The 19,698-nt window shown below is 44.0% G+C and overlaps 1 protein-coding gene across 3 annotated transcripts in view; it reads right to left on the reverse strand.

The window, feature by feature from the left end:
• Nucleotides 1-19,698, reverse strand: part of LOC125466789 (enhancer of polycomb homolog 1-like) — a 221,869-nt gene that overhangs the window by 146,026 nt on the left and 56,145 nt on the right. The gene's annotated exons all lie outside the window — the stretch shown is intronic.

Genomic DNA, 19,698 nt, shown 5'->3' on the forward strand with positions numbered 1-19,698 from the left:
AACAGATCAGCCATGATTAAATAGCAGAACAGGCTGAACCAGACGGCCTAATTGTGCTCCTATATCTTATGGTAACAAAAAGAAAAACCTAGAAGTTGCTGGAGAAACTCAGGTCTGTTAGCATCCATGGCGAAAAATCAACGTTAACAATTCAAGTTCAGTGACCCTTCTTCAGAATTTTTGTACTGGCTTTATGTTCATATTAAGTGTGTTACCAGACAATTGAACTAGCTAGGATTATGCAATGTGAGAAAAGGGGAGGCCAGCAGAATGACCTGTTCATTTAAATGAAGAAATCTAGAAATTGCTGTGGACACACTGGTTGCTTCTACATATTGTATTATTTCAGACCGGGACAAGTATGAACTTGAGTATTTATCCACTTGTTCCAAATTGGATAGATGGAAAAAAAATTAGGGCTAACACATTCAGGAGTGAGTTTCTAAAAAGCATGATGAATAATAACCATGCTAAAGAATCTCTAGGTCTTGACAACAGTGTTTAAAAAGGGAGCCATACTCCCTCGAATTAATTAATATTGCAGTATTTTTGTCTTACCTTTCTCTCTCATAATCCTAAATGTATTCCCCAAATTTTATTGTGTTTCGGAGGCAAGATTTAAATGTAATTTATACTTCCTAGCTTCCTTGCATTTATTGTATTCAAATGGTGCCTTTGTTGTCATAAGATGCCCCAAGGCACCACAAATGGAGCATTATCAACCAAAGTATGATACTCAGTCACATAAGGAAATATTAAAAACAGCCTTTAAAGAAATTTCTTACAAAAAGGAACACAAACAGCAAAAGGAACAGTATTCCAGAATTTAAGGCTTAAACACCAAATGTACAACAGGCCAGAATTAGGAGGAGTACAGATATCTCATAGGATTATCAGGCTGCTGACAATTAGAGAGACAGGGAAGGCAAGGCCACGAAAGGATCAAACACAACTGAGAGTTTAATAACAAAGACGTTGCATGGTCCGGTGTCAACGCAAGTCAAAGGCAGGTGACAGGAGAACAGGATTTGCTGCAAGTTAAGCCATTGGCAGGAGATTTGGATGACCTCAAGTTTACAGGAGGTAGATTGTGGGAGACCAGCCAGAAATGTCTAAACATTATCAAGTCTAGAGGAATCAATAGGCATGAATGAGGGTTTCAGTTAAAGATGTGCTGATACTGGGGTGAAGTCATGGGAGTAGTTAGTTGGTGAGGATGATTGAGGTTGGAAGCACATTCTACGTAAAAAAGGTGACAATGTGGCGGACAGATTAAGTCAAGTGTGTTGCCAAGCAAAGGGCTATTGTTAGCAGCTGCGAAACAGAGTTTGGAATGGAAATCAAAAGCAAAAGTTTTCAGGTCCTCTCAAATTTGTAATATCTCAAATCTGCTAAACAGCAACACTCTTACTATCCCTGTTGCCACAAATCTATTGTGGGTGGCGCCACACAGACAGACAGACAGAAAAACTGGTTTTAATAAAAAAGGTAAATGATTGTGGGGAAAAAAAAAGGTAAAAGGACATCGGTCATCTTTTCCACTGTCAGGGTAAAACTCTGGTCTAACATAAAATTATGACATTATTGCACCTCAAGGAGGGACCGGCATTACAAAACTTTGCCTCCTAATCAGTAAATTCCACAACGTTTCTACGTTCTACATGAATGTTCTTCCCCACTGGTAGCAGAGCCTTAGAAAGAACAGACAGCCACATTTAAGCTATGCTATTTCCAGCCGCCAGAGGGAGCTAGACAACATTTCACAGCAATACACAGGTATTAATTTCATTTCCCAGGCTTTCATGTTAACACAGCTATTCTGAGGTTTATATAATTTCCTGCTTCCAATGCCAACACCCCTCCCCAAACTATTGGAGGTTGCTCTGGGCACTGACAGTTTTAATTTTCAGCTAACTGATACAGTAGTTAGTATGAAAAACACTCACACAAGCAAATCTCAGAATTAAATAAAAAGTTTCCAAATTTTGATTTTAGAAAACTTTAGAAAGTACAGTATGTGAAATTTTCAATGTTTTGCCTTGTGCCAAATCAACATTCCCTGAATTATATCCAACCCTGCTGTACACTCTCCATTTTGTTTTGTGGTGCTTGTGCCTTCACTTCCTCCGTATTTGCTGCATTGTTGTTTTTACTACTTTGCAGCTTGGATTACTTCCACCAGCTTTTCTTTCAGTCTCTCATGCTAACAGGCAAAGACTTGAATCACATTCTCTTTTCTACGCACAGTCATACATGGCTACCTCAAAAATAAAACAAGTGCTGACCAATAATTTTTTAAAAAGGCTGACAACACAAAACAGGACCTAAATATAGGCCCATGACACGCAAAAACTGACTTCAGCATGAGCTATCCTTGGTAACTCATCTTTACCCCTCGGATTTTTTCCTTCGTTTATGCTCTCCATGCCTATTCTACCAACCTGTTGGCAGGCACCACAATATGAAATCTTATATTTCATATTTCTTTCCCCCCTGAACTTAAATGACAGGTGCTCCAGTTTCCTGCAACAGTCCAAAAATGCACAGGTTAGGGGGACTGGCCATGCTAAATTGCCCATAATGTCCAGACTAGGTGGGTTAGCTATGGGGAATGCAGGGTTGCTGGGGAGGGTGGGTCTTGGTGGGACACTGAGGTTCAGTGCAGACATGATGGACCAAATGGCCGCCTTCTGCTCTGTAGGGATTCTGTGATTTTATAACTGCAGCTGCAACAACACTCAAGAAGCCTGACGTAATCTGGGACAAAGCAGCCCACTTGACTGGCTCCACATCCACTCCCTTCACCAGTGTTGCTCAGTACGCATTACTGCTAATATTTACAAGATGCAGCGCAGAAATTCACCAAAGATCATTATATACCAGTTTCCAAACCCATGACCACTTCTATTTCGAAGGACAAGGGCAGGTGACACATGGGAACACCTTCATCTGCAAGTTCCTCTCCAATCCATTCACCATCCTGACTTGGAAACATACCACTGTTCTTTCACTGACACTGGATTAAAATCTTGGAATTCCCTCCCTAAGGGCACTGTGGATCAACCTACATGTGGAGTGCAGCATTTCAAGAAGGCAGCTTAAGAATGTTGGCCCAGCCAGTGATGCCCAAGTCCAATGAACACATTATTTTAAAAAGAAAAAAAAGACCATTTACACATAGTTGGATAGTGACGAAGGATGCTGTAGGTTGCAGAGAGACAGATAAGCTGCAGAGCTGGGCTGAGAGGTGGCAAATGGAGTTTAATGCAGACAAGTGTGAGGTGATGCACTTTGGTAGGAGTAAGTGGAATGCAAAGTACTGGGCTAATGGTAAGATTCTTAGTAGTGTAGGTGAGCAGAGAGATCTCGGTGTCCATGTACACAGATCCTTGAGAGTTGCCACCCAGGTTGACAGGGCTGTTAAAGAAGGCATACAGTGTTTTAGCTTTTATTAATAGAGGGATCGAGTTCCGCAACCAAGAGGTTATGGTGAAGCTGTACAAAACTCTGGTGTGGCTGCACTTGGGAGTATTGTGTACAGTTCTGGTCACTGCATTATAAGAAGGATGTGGAAGCTTTGGAAAGGGTGCAGAGGAGATTTACTAGGATGTTGCCTGGTATGGAGGGAAGGTCTTACGAGGAAAGGCTGAGGGACTTGAGGCTGTTTTCGTTAGAGAGAAGAAGGTTGAGAGGTGACTTAATTGAAACATACAAAATAATCAGAGGGTTAGATAGGGTGGATAGAGAGAGCCTTTTTCCTGGGAGGGTGACGGCGAGCACGAGGGGGCATAGCTTTAAATTGAGGGGTGAAAGATATAGGACAGATGTCAGAGGTAGTTTCTTTACTCGGAGAGTAGTAAGGGAATGGGACGCTTTGCCTGCAACGGTCGTAGATTTGCCAACTTTAGGTACATTTAAGTTGTCATATAAGCATATGGACGTACATGGAATAGTGTAGGTTCGATGGGCTTGAGATCGGTATGACAGGTCGGCACAACATCGAGGGCCGAAGGGCCTGTACTTTGCTGTAATGTTCTGTGTTCTATGTGGAGACTGCATCCGTAACATTGCAAACATGCTGATTGTGATTACTTAATGCTGGAAAGTTATCAACTGCATGACTGCTGGTTAACAATTCCCAGTCCAATGGGTCAGCGAGCCCTTGCTGCCGCTGCCACTGCCACCACCTAATCTCCATGCATTGGAAGTGAGCAATACCCCTCCCCAACATCCCTTACCAGAAAAGCCAGCATCCCTCCAACAGCTGGTAAAATCAAGATACATAGGTGGTCATTTAAAACCATCCTCCTAGGAGACGCTTTTGATCATCTGACCCAATCATCTTTGTTGTAGTTCAGTGAGGTTCAGGTCAAAATTAGATACCATGATATCGAATGGCAGAACAGGCTTGATGGGCCAAATATTTATCTACTTGCATCCTGGTATCATACTTTGTTTTCTTCACACTTTCCTTTTAGCCTGCACTTCTTTTTAACCACAGTCACAAAATTCTGCTTTCAAAAGGATCTCATGCATTTTTTGCACTTGTACCAGTTAAAACGCTGAAAGAACATTTTGACAAATAACAAATCGCTGCATAGTTTAGAGACTGGAGTTCTAATTTTGGACATAGGACAGTGAGGGTGCTTTGTCACCAATAGCTAACAAATGCAGGAATATCAACAAAAAGCACACCAGAAAAATAAAACTCAGTGCAGGTATGCTCAAAATGTTGGGTTGAATTTCATTCACTATGTGTCTTGCCTTTTGGCATTTCAAATATTCAGTGTAATGCAAATAGCCCCAAGTGTAAGATAAAGCTCCAGTGAAGCAGCTTGGAAGAGAGACAGCTCAATATAAAATATTGCATAGATTTTTGAAACAAAGGCATCTGATATCTAAAAAAATGTTAATTTGTCATTGTAATTATTGTCATACACCTAATTGCTCCACACAGGAGATTACACACTGCAGCTGTCACACCAAACACACTCCCTTCAAATTAGAATTGCAATCACAATCTGTTGTTCTACATCAAGCAGTATCTTTCCTTTGCAGCACAACACGAACTTGAGATTTTAAGCAAATGAAAGGAATAAAAAAATTTATTATACGGGAAATATCAAGCTTATCATATTTTGCATGTCATATTTTGTAACAAGCAGGTGCGTGTGTTTTACAACTTGAAACCCCAGATGTGGAATTATATCAGGAGAAGTTGTGTGATAATTCTTTAGTAGGACTTCTTTATCAGATTCCACAAATTGTGCACTTAGGAGCAAGAACCTAGATAGAGTAAGTGTGCTTTTTTAAAAAAATGGCAGGTGTTGATCAATCTGGGGAGGTGAGTGGCTCTGAAAGGAGGGGGAGTGGTCTTCTAGCTGGAGGTAACTGAGGTGTGTGTGCTCCATCAAACAATGTGAATTTGGACAGGTACATGGATGGGCAGGGAGCAAGTGGACACAGACCGTTAGAAAATAGATGACAGGTTGGACAGAGGATCTTGATCGGCGCAGGCTTGGAGGGCTGAAGGGCCTGTTCCTGTGCTGTAGGTTTCTTTGAATAAGTTACTTCAAAAGTATTGTATATCATTATTTTCCTTCTGCATATTCGTCCACTCCACAAAAACTGGACTGTTCAGTGCCAGTTGAGAAATAGCAAGCAGGCTCAGGCTTCCCAACGAAGACACTTATCCGCAGTTAAGGAATTTCTCAGTGGAGTCAGCAGGTATGGATACAGATGTTAGAGTGGTCCCTAAAACTGTCAGCCCCCATTCCAATACTATGGACTTCAAGAAAAGGAGAAAAACTGAGTTTGAGTCTGATTTATTGTAGTCACATGTATTTAGTTGGTGAAAAATAGAGCTGCTTTGCATGCGATACAGGCAGATCATACCATACAAATGTACATCAGGGTAGTAGAACAGAGTGCAGAATAGTGTGTTGCAGCTGTGGGAGACAGCAATATAGACTGAACGGGAGAGATAGATACAGACAGCACATGCGAGAGTCAGCAGTCAACATTAACATTTGAGGTGTCCATTCAAAAGTCTCAAACAGCAGGGAAGCTGTTTTTGAACCTGTTCATATATTTTTAAAAAATATATTTCATATCTTCTGCCGGATGGAAGAGAGTAGAAGACAGTATAAGCAGGGTGGGAGAATGGGAGAAGTCTTTGATCATATTGGCAGTTTTCCTGAGGCAGTGGGAAGTACAGATGGCAATGGACAGAAGGCTAGTGTGTGTGATGGACCAGGCTGTGTTCACAACTTTGTCCTTTCTTGCAGTCTTGGGAACAGCAGTAGCCTTACCACATAGTGGTGCATTCAGATAGATGCACCACAGAAAGCAGCCTACAAAGATTTCATAGAATCCCTACACTGTGAAAACAGGCAATTTGGCCCAACAAGGCCTCACCAACTCTGAAAAAGCATCACACCCAGGCTCACGCCCTACACCATCCCAGTGACCCTGCATTTCCCCATGGCTAACCTAGACCTTGCTGGACACCATGATCACTTTAACACGGCCAATCCACCTAACCTGCACATCTTTGGACTGTGGGAGGAAGCCGGGAGCACCCGTAGGAACCCCATGCAGACAAGGGGCGAATATGCAAACTCCACACAGACAGTTGCCAGAGGCAAAACTGAACCTGGGACCCTGGTGCTGTGCCGTAGAGGTGCTAACCACTGAGCCACCACCATGCTGCCCCAAACTGTTGTGTCTTTGTGGACATGTCGAATTTCCTTGGCTTTCTGAATAAGTACAAATGTTGTTGCGCCTTGAGTATTGGGTCAACATGGGCGGACCAGGACAGATTGTTGGTGATCATCACTCCCAGGAGCTTGGATATCTCAACCATCTCCACCACAGCACCATTAGTGCCGACAGCAGTGTGCCCTCCACTCCACTTAAGTCAACGACCAGCTCCTTTCCTTTGCTGATGTTGTTGGAGAGATTGTCGTCTTTACACCATGTCCCTAAGCACTCAATCTCTTTCCTGTACTCTGTTGCGTCACTGTTCGAGATCCAACCTTCAACAGTGGCAACCTCAGCAAATTTATGAATGGAGTTGAGGTGAAACTTGGCCACAGTCATGAGTGTGTAAAGTAGTACAGTACGGGGCTGAGTTCGCAGCCTCGTGGTGCACTGGGTGTTGAGGATTAGGATGTGGTGGTATTGTTACATATTCTTACTGACTGCAGTCTATGGGTCAGGAAGTTGACAATCCAGTTCCAGAGGCGGCGGGGGAAACAGAAACCTAGGTCTTGAAATTTAGAGAGGCGTTCGTTCGCAATTATGATGTTTGAAGGCAGAGGTACAGTCAGTCAATCAGTAGGAGGCTGACATAAGTTTCCTTATTATCCAGATGTTCCAGAGCAAGCGTAGGGCTGGGGAAATAGCAACTGCTGTGGTCCTGTTGCGCTGGTTGGTGAACTGCAAAAGGATCAGGGCAATTTGGTAGGCTGGAGTTGATGTGAGCGATGACTAACCTCTCCAAGCTCTTCATAATGATGGGCCATTAGCACCAAGTGGTAGTCACTGAGGTATGCTGCATGATTTTTGTTGGCACTGGGATGGTGGTGGTCTTCTTGAAGCAGGTGGGGAGTTCAGATTGTAGCAAGGGGAGGTTACAGATGTCTGACAGTATTCCTGCTAGTAGGGCTGGACATGATCTGAGTGTACAGCCAGGATCTCCATCCAGGCCAGTTGCTTTCTGTGGATTCACTCTCAATAAAGGAAGATCTAAAGTTGCATCAGAGGCTGTCGGGGTAGGTGACATTGTTCACTGGCCTTCTGTTGAAAGCAAGCGTAAAATGCATTCACCTCACTGGGTAGAAATACTGCTGCTCGTGAATCTGTTCATATTCACTTTTGTAGCCCATTATGTCATGTAAGCCTAGCCACAACCAATGTGTCATGTGATAAGTCTGAATATGCTGCATGATAAAAGGTAATCTAGCTGTTTCCTACATAATGGCCATTAGCTTAAACTAAAGATGTTTGTTTGTTCAGATACCACATCAGGACATGAGAGAATGGGAACATATGTAACCTTGCCTGTGCCATATAAAACTTATGAAATGGCTGTTTTTAAAAGGAATACAATAGGATTAATATACTGAAAAAGTAGATTCCATGTCAGAATGATAGAAGTAATTGAAATCTGGATGTCCAGGCTTTTACGTGAATTAAAATAAATCCATAATCACACGACCTATGGCACGTAATTTAGTGTGTGTATACAACCTGTCATACATCAGGTAATATTTTAGTTGGTTTATTTTGTTTCATGCTTCTAAACTCCTGTATTCATTTTTATTCACAACAGGATCCAGAGATTAAAATCACCTCAAACAGCTATTTCAAAGTTTTTAGAATAGACAAATAGAATGGCTACAACACAGGAGGCCATATAGCTCATTATATCTGTGCTTTGAGAGAGAGGGTCTCAGCTATTCCCAATAGTGTGCTCTTACCCATCATCTTGCAAATAGATTTTTTTAAAATCCAGAAAGTGACTTAATTGCCCCTTAAAATGCACAATTGAATCCACTTCACCACACTAGATCTTAACTGCTGTCTACGTAAATTCACGCTACCTCTGGCCTTGTGACCAGTCACTTTAAACCGGCGCCCTCCATTTCTCAACCCCATCTCCAAAAGGAACAAATTCTTTCCAACCACAATCTAGATTCCTCATCATTTTGAACACCTCTACTAGATCTCCTTTATTTTGAGCCATTTTCTACTGAACCGGTTTTGAAAAGGTTTTTTTTTTGGGAGAGGAGAGTCACTAGCTAGACCTGCATTTATTCGTCATCCTTCATTGTGCAAGGAGGTGATGGTGAGCTGCGCTCAAACCCCTGCAGTCCGTAAAATGTAGGGGTGCCCGTCCACAGCGAAATTCTGAAGTGAGTTCCAGGATTCTGACCTAGCAGCAGTGAAGGAAGCGAAATCATTCCACATCAGGATGCTGTGGGGTTTGGAGGGGAACTATCACATTGTGGTCCCAGGCCACTTGTGGCAAACTCTTGTCTTTCCTGTGACTTGGAGAGAAACATTTGATCCAGGCAATGGGAACTTAGCCCACCATTTGGACAGCCAGCAAGCCTCTTTCAGGGAGCACAGGTTGTACTAAATGTCAGTCAGGCATGAAGAGGGAACAGCCAGCATTCTCAGCATCAAGCACCCTCCTAGTGGAAATCCAGATTCACTTTTCTAGGTGATAAAGTGATTGCGTATTGTTAGTGGGGATTGAAAAGTGAAGTGAACTTTTAAAAAGTGGGGGACAGTGTGCCAAATCAAGCAAGGCTGCTTCATCCTGGACGATGTTCAGTTGGAGTACTGAATTGTTGCTGGAGCTTCACTCATCCAGGCAAGTTTAAGTTACATGAACACATTTCTGACTTATGCCATTTAGACGGCGAACAGGTATTTGGGAGTCAGGAGGGGAGTTATTTGCTGCAGCATTCCAAGCATTTGAACAGCTCAGATAACCAATTATTTATGTGATGGATCCAGTTCAGTTTCTAATAAATGGGAACCTCCTGGACATTGACAGCAAGGAATTGTTGGAGTTGGAGTGGATTATTCTTTGGCATTTGTGTAGCATGAACGTTACTTGCTTCTCATCAGCCTAAGCCTAAAAGTGTCCATATGCAGCAAGACCTGGACAGCAGTCAGTATCTGAGGAGCACTAAACTGCACTGATTTTTTGTGCAATCAGGAAACAACCCCTGTTCTGACCTTATGATGGAGGAAAAGGTCATTGACAAAGCAGTTGAAGTTGGCTCGGTCAAGAAACTACCTCAAGGAACTCCCACAGTCCTGGGACTGAGGTGATTGATCTCTAACAACCATCACCATCTTCCTTTGACCGGAGTGTGGCTCCAATCAGTGGAGAGCTTTCCCAGATTTCTACTGACTTAAAATTTGTCAGTTACTTGATGCCACACACAATGTTACAGTTGTGCTACTCAACAGTTTAACCAAACATGGTTAGTTATATTTTTGATAAAACAACAAATTCTAGACCTGGTCATCCATTATACACAATCTCAGTAGATATTTGCATTTTTATTTTCACTTTTGGTAAATTAAGAAATCCACGAGATAAAAGAACATATAATGAGAGGGGAAAGCTCCAGAGATAACCATGGCACACAGACATTTTTAAAGCCAGCAAGGCTAATTACAGATCAAGGTGTAAACCTCCTTTGCATGTAAAATAGAGTTTCTCTTAAAAAAGGTGACAAGGTCTTCTGTCAATGCTGGAAATAGCATTTTGGATTAACTGTGGCCGAGTTGTTCGAAGTGCCAGCTTATACCTCCCAGGCTATCCAATGGCTTGTGGTACATGAATGAAGCACTACTGATGAAACAGCTGCATGAAAAATCAAATAGATGAAAATCAACAAGATCTCTGGTATAAGTGGTATTCCATCAGAGGTCTTCAAAAAAAAAAAAATGTGGCTGCCATTTGCTTACTTGGAAGTTCCATATAATCCATCCTCTCACAAAAAAAATTCTTAACAGCATAAAATGGAGACCTAATATCTCTAAAATGGAGACCGTTCAGTCCTCCTCTTCCTCCGCTGGCTCTCTGACTGAACCATTTACCTAGTTTAAGGTTTCGGCAAAGGATTTGTAGCTTGGGTTGTGGAGGAGGTTGCTCGCCAAGCTGGTTTGTTTTATTTCAGATGTTGTTTTATCGCCATGCTAGCTAACACCTTCACACAAGCATCTACAGAGACTAAACATCTAAAATCGACTGATCAACCCATTTCGTCCCCTCAACCCGAAAATTATTCAGTATCCTCAAGAACAAAACAAACAAAAAAAAAATCAGTGAAAAGGTTACGGTATCCTTTGACATCACAACATTACTCATGTCAATTGACATCCCACTGGCCAAAGAAACACTAGCCACATTAGAAGCAGAAATGTAGAACAGCAGCCTATAACAATGACTCAAACTACCAGATTCGTGCCTCACCACACACTTAAGTCTTTAATGGTCAAGTATACAAATAGCTCAATGGCACAACCATGTGGTCACTCATCTCAGAGACAGTCATGCAAAGACTACAACACACTACCCTCCCCCTCATTCGGCCTAAACTGTGGATCCAGTATGTGGATGACATTTGTCATCATTGAACACAAAACGAGAAGAGAGCCACCACCTCATCAACAACATATTCACCGGAATACCACTACTACAAACTACAACTACAACCATCACCTTCCATTTTTGGATGTTAGAATTGAACGCATGACCAAAAAAGGTAAGCAGAAAAGCAACCCACCACTGATCAAATCCTCAACTTCCACAGCAACCAGCCCAATGTCCACAAAAGCTATATTAGGACACTATTTAAAATGGGCCATTACTCACTGCAACACACCAGAACTATGCAGGAAAGGGGTTTAGCACCTACACAAAAATCTTTGTTATAAACCGATATCTCCATAAACTTAATCTGCAGGTGCCTACTATACAGACATCAGGACACAGTACGCCCTAACACACTGGCCACACTGCCCTACATCAAGAACATATTGGAAATGAGACTCCTAGGACCACAGAGGAATCACAGTAGCACACAAGCCCACAGCCGCTCTACAGCAAACACTCAAGGATTAAAGACCCCATTCCCACAACATGCAAAAACAATGTGGTCTACAAAATACTAAGCAACAACTGCCACAAACATTACAACCAGACAGACAGGAAGGAAACTAGCCATCAGAACACATGAACATCAGCTAGCAGCAAACCATCACAGCAAACCTCCCCTAATATCAGTACACTCGGACAATGAAGGCCATCAGTTTAACTGGGACAACATAACCATAGCAGCCCAAGCCAAAAAGAGAGACACAGGAATTCCTAGAGGCACAGTTCTCCTGCTGTGGGTTGACCTACAATGCTACTAGGGAGGGAATTCCAGGATTTTGACCCAGCGACAATGAAGGAACCGCGATATATTTCCAAGTCAGGATGGTGAGTGACTTGGAGAAGTACTTGGAGGCTTGGTGTTCCCATACGTCTTCCGCCCTTGTCCTTATAGATGGAAGTGGTCATGGGTTTGGAACGTGCTGTCTGAGGATCTTTTGAATTTCTGCAGTGCATCTTCTAAATAGAACATACTGCTGCTACAGACCGTCAGTGGTGGAGGGAGTGGATGCAGTGCCAAGCAAGTGGTTTGCTTTGTCCTGGATGGCATCAAGCTTGAGTGCTGTTGGGGCTGCACTCATCCAGGCAAGTGGGGAGTATTCCATCACACTCCTGATGTGTCTTGTAGATGCTAGACAGATTTTTGGGGAATTAGGTGGCGAGTTACTCACCGCAATATTCCTAGCTTCGGGCCTGATCTTATAGCCACTGCGTTAATGTGGTGAGTCCAGTTGAGTTTCTGGTCAGTGGTAACCCCCAGGATGTTTCTGGTGAAGGATTCGATGATAGTAACACCACTGAATAAAGAACATTCCAGCACAGGAACTGGCCCTTTGGTCCTCCAAGCCTGCACTAACATGCCAAAGGACAGTGATTAGATTATGTCTTATTGGTATGGTCATAGCCTGGCATTTGTATGACACAAATGCCATTTGCCAGTTGTCAGGCCAAGCCTGGATATTGTACAGATCTTGCTGCACGTGAACACGGATTGCTTCAGTATCTACAGAGTTGCAAATGGTGCTGAATATTGTGTAATCATTGGCAAACATCCCCACTTCTGACCTGATGACAGAGGGAAGGTCACTGATGAAGCAGCTGAAGATGGTTAGGACCTAGGACACTACCCTGAAGAGCTCCTGCAGAGATGGCCTGGAGCCGAGATGACTGACCACCAACAGCCACAACCATCTTCATAGTGTCAGGTATGATTCCAACCATCGGAGGGTTTGTCCACGCTACCCACTGATTCCAGTTTTGCTCAGGCTCCTTAATACCATTGCTCAGTCAAATGCAGCCTTGATATCAAGGGTTGTCACTCTCACCTCACCTCTGGAATTCAGCTCTTTTGTCCATGTTCAAACCAGGGCTGTAATGAGATCAGGAGCTGAGTGGCCCTGGCAGAGCCCAAAATGAGTGTCACTGAGCAGGTTATTCCTGAGTAGCACTGTTGATGACACCTTCTATCACTTTACTGATGATTGAGAGTAGGCTGAAGGGGCGGTAATTGGCCAGATTGGAATTGTCCTGCTTTTTGTGTACAGGACATACTTGAACAACTTTCCACATTGTTCGGTCGATACCAGAGTTGTAACTGTACTGGACCAGCTTGGCTTGGGGTGCGACAAGTTCTGGGACACAAGTCTTCAGTACTATTGCTGCAATGTTGTCAGGACCCATAGCCTATGCAATATCCAGTGTCTCCAAACGTTCCTTGATATCACGTGGAGCAAATTGAATTGGCTGAAGACTGGAGGAGGCCAATATGGATCATCCACTCGGCACTTCTGGCTGAAGACTGGTAGCTTCACCAGGTTGATACCTCATCTTCAGGTGTGCCTGGTGCTACTCCTGGCATCCCCTCCTGCACTCTCCATTGAACCAGGATTGATCCCTTTGCTCGATGGTAAATGGTTGAGTGGGGGATATGCCAGATCATGAGGTTACAGATTGTGTTGGAGTAAAATTCTGCTGTTCGTGGTCCATGGTACCTCATGGATGCCCAGTCTCGAGTTGCTCGATCTGTGCAAAGTCTGTGCCATTTAGCAGTGATAGTGCCAGACAACACGATGGAGGCTGTTCTCAGTGTGAGGTGCGATGGTCACTCTTACCGATACTGTCATGGACAGTTGCAACTGCAGCTGGCAGATTTGGAAGGATGAGGTCAAGTATTTTTTTTTCTCTTGTTGGTTTCCTCGCCACTTGTCACAGACCCAGTCTAACATAACAAAGTGTGGAGCTGGATGAACACAGCAGGCCAAGCAGCATCTCATGAGCACAAAAGCTGACATTTCGGGCATAGACCCTTCATCAGAGAGGGGGATGGGGTGAGGGTTCTGGAATAAATAGGGAGAGAGGGGGAGGCAGACCGAAGATGGAGAGAAAAGAAGATAAATGGAGAGTATAGGTGAGGAGGTAGGGAGGGGATAGGTCAGTCCACGGAAGACGGGCAGGTCAAGGAGGCGGGATGAGGTAGTAGGTAGGAAATGGAGGTGCGGCTTGAGGTGGGAGGAAGGGATGGGTGAGAGGAAGAACAGGTTAGGGAGGCGGAGACAAGCTGGGCTGGTTTGAGGATTCAGTGGGGGGGGGGGGTGGAGAAGAGACGAGCTGGTCTGGTTTTGTGATGCAGTGGGGAAAGCGGAGATTTTGAAGCTTGTGAAGTCCACATTGCAGCCCAATGGTATCAGGGTTCCCAAGCGGAATATGAGTTGCTGTTAGTGCAACCTTCGGGTGGCATCGTCGTGGCACCGCAGGAGGCCCATGATGGACATGTCGACTGAGGAATGGGAGGGGGAAGTTGAAATGGTTCGCGACTGGGAGGTGCAGTTGTTTATTGCGAACCGAGCGGAGGTGTTCTGCAAAGCGGTCCCCAAGCCTCCGCTTGGTTTCCCCAATGTAGAGGAAGCCATATCCATTCTACCTGGTGTGGCTTCCTCTACATTGAGGAAACCAAGCAGAGGCTTGGGGTCCGCTTTGCAGAACACCTCCGCTCGGTTCGCAATAAACAACTGCACCTCCCAGTCGCGAACCATTTCAACTTCCCCCTCCCATTCCTCAGACGACATGTCCATCATGGGCCTCCTGCAATGCCACGATGATGCCACCCGAAGGTTGCAGGAACAGCAACTCACATTCCGCTTGGCAACCCTGCAGCCCAATGGTATCAATGTGGACTTCACAAGATTCTAAATCTCCCCTTCCCCCACAGCATCACAAAACCAGCCCAGCTCGTCCCCTCCCCCCACTGCATCCCAAAACCAGCCCAGCCTGTCTCCGCCTCCCTAACCTGTTCTTCCTCTCACCCATCCCTTCCTCCCACCTCAAGCCACACCTCCATTTCCTACCTACTAACCTCATCCCACCTCCTTGACCTGTCCGTCTTCCTTGGACTGACCTATCCCCTCCCTACCTATACTCTCCTCTCCATTTATCTTCTTTTCTCTCCATCTTCGGTCCGCCTCCCCCTCTCTCCCTATTTATTCCGGAACCCTCTCCCCGTTCCCCTCTTGAAGGGTCTAGGCCCGAAACGTCAGCTTTTGTGCTCCTGAGATGCTGCTTGGCCTGCTGTGTTCATCCAGCCTCACACTTTATCATCTTGGATTCTCCAGCACCTGCAGTTCCCATTATCAGAGACCCAGTCTAGCAGCTTTGTCCTTTAGGACTCAACCAGCTCAATTAGCAGTGCTGCTGCCGAGCCACTCTTGGTTGTGGACATTGGAATCTCCCACCCAGAGTACATTTTGTGCCCTTGCCATCCTCAGCGCTTCCTCCAAGTGCTGTTCAACATTGAGAAGTACTGATTCATCAGCTGACGGAGGACGGCATGTGGTAATCAGCAGGAGGTTTCCTTGCCCATGTTTAACCTGAAGCTATGAGACTTCATGGGGTCCAGAGTCAATGTTGAGGACTCCGAGCAACATTCTCCTAACGGTATAGCACTGTGCCACCAACCTCTGCTGGGTCTATTCTGCTGGTGAGACAGGACATATCTAGGGATGGTGATTGTGGTGTCCGGGTGTGATTCTGCGAGTACGACGATGTTAGGCTTGACTAGTCTGTGAGACAGCTCTCCCAATTTTGGCACTAGGCCCCAGATGTTAGTGAGGAGGACTTTGCATGGGCGACAGGGCTGTTTCTACCGTTGTCTAGGTCAATGTCAGATGATCCGATTGGTTTCATTTCTGAGATTTTGTAGCGATTGGTACAACTGAGTTGCTTGCCAAGCCATTTCAGAGGGCAATGAGAGTCACCACATTGCACCACCACCACCAGCATTCACACTGACTACAAGATAACCACATTTGTTGCAAAACCAAATATACTCACACAACTAAAAATCTCTACTGCCACTGTACTGATGTACTTCATTCAGCAATTTAAATCCCTCAAGTTGTTTATGGACTCCACACTTTGATTCAGATGATTCTAGTTAGCACAGCAATGAAGTCCAAAGTGGAAGTGAAAAAGGAACCCAGTAACACTAAGAAATGTATCATTACTCCAGAAACACAGACCAAGCTTCCTGATTAGCTTCAGTAAATAAATAAACATTACAACTCCACTGTATAACCCAACTGACTTGGTGAGAAATACATCAAGCCACTCATTTTTATTGTGGCTACAAATGTTCAATACCATGATACCAAAAATAGCAATTAGTTTTCTTGACAACAATAGTAATTATCGAAAAAAAAACCAAAAGAACTGCAGCTGCTATAAATCAGAACTGAGGAAGGGTCACTGGACCTGAATCATTAACTCTGCTTTCTCCTCCACAGATGCTGCCAGACTTCTGAGCTTTTCCAGCAACTTTCTTTGTGTAGTAATTATAGAACTTACAACTCTAGTCCACTGTAGAATCTTAAGCAGATTCAATGGGGTTAATTACTGGAAATTAATTGGGTAACCATTTTCAGATCAAAATTTTCAGAGTGAGAACCAAATATGAGGAAGATGGGGAGCGTGGCCAGCCTCAACATTTCCTACAGGAGTATTGTGTAACTTCAAACATAGCCAAATGTTAAAATTCTTGTTATTTTCTCAGTTCAATGCAAAGTCAGCAGTTCACCCATATGATGCATATATTTTTGGCACAGTTCCCATTACCTACTTAAAGCAGGGAGGTACCACCGAAAGTAATGTCCCCCTTTGCTGTATTTATTATTCAACTATGGAAGCCAAGGAATGGACACATATCCAATTCTTGTATGTGCTGAAGAACCAATCACTACAGTGACAGAAGATGGACCGTTAGCTGGTCTTAACAAGAGGAACTTGTTATAAACTGCATTTTGTTAAGACATGACATTAATAGGGACAAGTTAGATAGCCTCAAATCATTATGACTAAATCAGTCAATGAGGAAATACTGACGGCAGTTTGAGCGAGGAAAGGAAGAGGCTATTTTGAGATGGCAGTGGAGACAAGGACTATATGACAATATACTGCTCGGAGGATTAGAGGTCAGCTCTTTGAGGCACGTGGGCATCGCTGGGCCAACATTTATTGCTTATCCTGAATTGCCCAGAGGGCCATTAAGAGTCAACCACACTGCTGTGAGTCTGTCATCACAAGTTTGCCAGGCCAGGTAAAAATGGCAGTTTCCTTCCCTAAGAACATGAGTAAAACAGATGGCGTTTTCACACCGCCCCCACCCAGATAACTGACACTGGTTTCATGATCATCAGTCTTTAAATCCCAGATTTTTAATTGAATCCAAATTCTGCCATCTGCCCTGGTGGAATTCGAACCCAGGTCCCCAGGTCATTACTAGTGTCTCAGGATTAATACTATAGTACTAATACCACTAGGCCATTGCCTCCTCCCTCCTTCACACCACAGATAACTCCCTCAAGTTTATTTATGGATGAATGGACAGATGAACAAATAAATGGATGAACAAATGAATGAATAGCCTTTGTCACGTGCACTCAAATGAGTGCAGTGAAAAGTTTGTAATGGTGCCTCATGGCACCATCTTAAGTATTTGTTACAAACTCAAAAGAATCATAAATAAAAGTTCAGCATAAGGATAAAAGGAAAAAGAAGCTCTTTTACAGAAGTCCATGCCAGCTTTCAGACTGCTGTGCCAAGTGTGTAAGAAATGCTAGGCATCGATCCTGGAGTCCCCAATGGACTCACCGCTCTCTGGCCAGGCCCAGGACTAGCCTCCAGGACTCAGCCTCCCCACAGTGGCCTGGGCCTTGCCTGGACTCCCTCAGTGCCCCGCAAACTCCACCATTTGCCTCCAGTAAGTAAAAGTTGGAGAGTTTGTACAAAGAAAGAAAAAAAACAGGATGATGATGGGTGGAGCACAGGAGCTCAGATGGAGCATCTCACTCTGCTGCCGTCTTGGATTTCTCTAGTTGAGGTAGTGATGGCTAGGAGATGTGTTAGCCAGGCTAAGTGTCACAGCCTCAAAATGGTGCACTCACTCAAAAAAAAAGTTCAATGAAAAAAAAGGAAGAAATTGGAATGAGGGGGTGGGGGATAACAGCGAGGAAACAGCAGCAAATAGGCTCCGTTCAAAATGGTCTTCAGCCACAAAAAACAAGTGAGAAGTCAATTTACAGCTCAACAAAAGCAATGACTTGTTCATATCCGTGCCCAAAGAACTTATAGTACCTCTCTACATTATAGCTGCTATTAGATACTTCCATTCCCTTTTTTCCTCCAAATTGAAGAAAATTCAGAATGCATGAGGCAGTTGAGTGGGCATCATGCACAAACCTACAAGATTTTAGTATGATCAGTTGCTGGGTGCACATTATTGGCGTAGCTTTCTTTGTAGCTTACAAGTATTGCTGCCTACTGTTCTGGTCTTGATGGCAACATTCCCGTTATCATTTCAAGGTAAACCAGACAGTGCAGCAAAGTCTATTGGTTTTGTCCATTTAATTGTTAAGGTCAGAGGGGAAGATAATATACAGCTCTGCCCTGGATTTTAAAAAGAGCATTGGTCTGCCACTTAATGAAGGGTTAGAAATATAGCTGATGACCCATATAATAGACTGATAGAAACCAATGGCATAAAATTTGAGGACCACTCTCAAAGCTTGTCCCATGGATCCTGTTGTTGAAGGTCTGCAAAAGTAGTGCATGCTAGACTGCGCACACTGGTTCAAGAGATGATTTTCGCAGTTTAATCCTCCAGGTCCAATGGTGCAAGTTAACTTACATCAGGCAGTGGTAGCAGACAAGAATCCCACCATGGAATTAAAAAGGCATGAGCAGGAAGAACCGTTCTCCACCTTCCCACCCACAGCCAAACAAGACCATAACATGGTCAATTAATGGCCACTTAAGAACCTGGTCCACCTAAGCTGCAATGGTTCCAGCTTTAGGTGAGACAAGGCAAAGAGAGTTTGGAAGAGAGACTGGTGTCTCAATCTGTGTCTATGTAAGGGGGGGGAGGGGGTTTGTACTACCTTCCTTCTCACCTCATGGGTTCTCTCTCCCCATGATATTCACCCCACAAGACCCTCTGCCAAACAACACTTACCTTTTCAATGTATGATCCTCAATTCTGGGAGTCTTTGTCCTGGTAACAGCCATGGAGTCCACCATGACACTGCCAAGTTCAGGAGCTGACAGCTTCTGGTGCCAGGACTTCCTGGATCAGAGTCCTAGTGGTGGCAGAAATCTTGCCAGCAGCCAGGGGTGCGGGTGCAGGTTTGGAGGCAGGGAGTTGATAGTGCTGCAGACCCTTCTGCTCTAAATTTTTCCATAATCCAGAAAAAAAAGTACTCAACATTCATACTCTCAAAAGAATGAAAGCTTACAAGAGTATTGAGGCTACATACTGTGAAAAGTAGCTTTAAACTGTCCCCCCCAAAAAATTAAAATGGTAAGCACATCTTCTGATTCAGCATGATGCAACTGAACTCACTTCATAACAGAGCTAGGCTCACCTTGTGGTAATGGAAAGGAGTAGTTTTCAATTAAAATTGGCAAAATGTAGGGTCTTGACGTTAACGAATCCACTGGATAAGCACAACTCTGAAATGCTGCAC

The sequence above is a fragment of the Stegostoma tigrinum genome, chromosome 2 (assembly GCF_030684315.1).
Source record: "Stegostoma tigrinum isolate sSteTig4 chromosome 2, sSteTig4.hap1, whole genome shotgun sequence".
NCBI classification, from domain to species: domain Eukaryota; kingdom Metazoa; phylum Chordata; class Chondrichthyes; order Orectolobiformes; family Stegostomatidae; genus Stegostoma; species Stegostoma tigrinum.